Consider the following 527-nt stretch of genomic DNA (forward strand, 5'->3'; position numbering starts at 1 on the left):
GGAAAAAATAAGGCATAGTGTTTGGTAACACAACAGGGCAACATTAATTTTTGTATATTTCAAAATAACTAGAAGAGTGTAATTGGAATGTTCTTAACACAAAGAAATGATCAAGCTTGTGGTGATGGATATCCCAGTTACCCTGACTTGATCATTACACACTGTATGTTTCTACCAAAATTTCACATGTACCCCATAAATAAGTACAACTATTATGTATCCATAGAAATTTAAAAAAATATTTTTAAATTTAAAGAAAATGAATAGTCAGGTGGCACCTGTGGCTCAAAGGAGTAGGGCACTGTCCCCATATACCAGAGAGTTCCAACCCGGCCCTGGCCAAAAACTGCAAAAAAAGAAAAAAGAAAGAAAGAAAAAGAAAATGAATAGTGCTTGCTTCAGCAGCACATATACTAAAATTGGAATGATACAGAGAAGATTAGCATGGCCCCTGCACAAGGGTGACATACAAATTCGTGAAGTGTTCCATATTTTTAACAGATTTTTTCAGACTGAAAAAAAAAAAA

At 34.2% G+C, this 527-nt stretch overlaps 1 non-coding gene across 1 annotated transcript; it reads left to right on the forward strand.

The window, feature by feature from the left end:
- The first annotated feature begins 389 nt into the window (after positions 1 to 389).
- LOC111726048 lies at positions 390 to 496 on the forward strand. Its single transcript, XR_002773941.1, has one exon. It is a non-coding gene; the product is annotated as a U6 spliceosomal RNA (small nuclear RNA).
- Positions 497 to 527: the final 31 nt, after the last annotated feature.

The sequence above is a fragment of the Otolemur garnettii genome, unplaced genomic scaffold, assembly GCF_000181295.1.
Source record: "Otolemur garnettii isolate 467f Iridium unplaced genomic scaffold, OtoGar3 scaffold00052, whole genome shotgun sequence".
Lineage (NCBI taxonomy): Eukaryota > Metazoa > Chordata > Mammalia > Primates > Galagidae > Otolemur > Otolemur garnettii.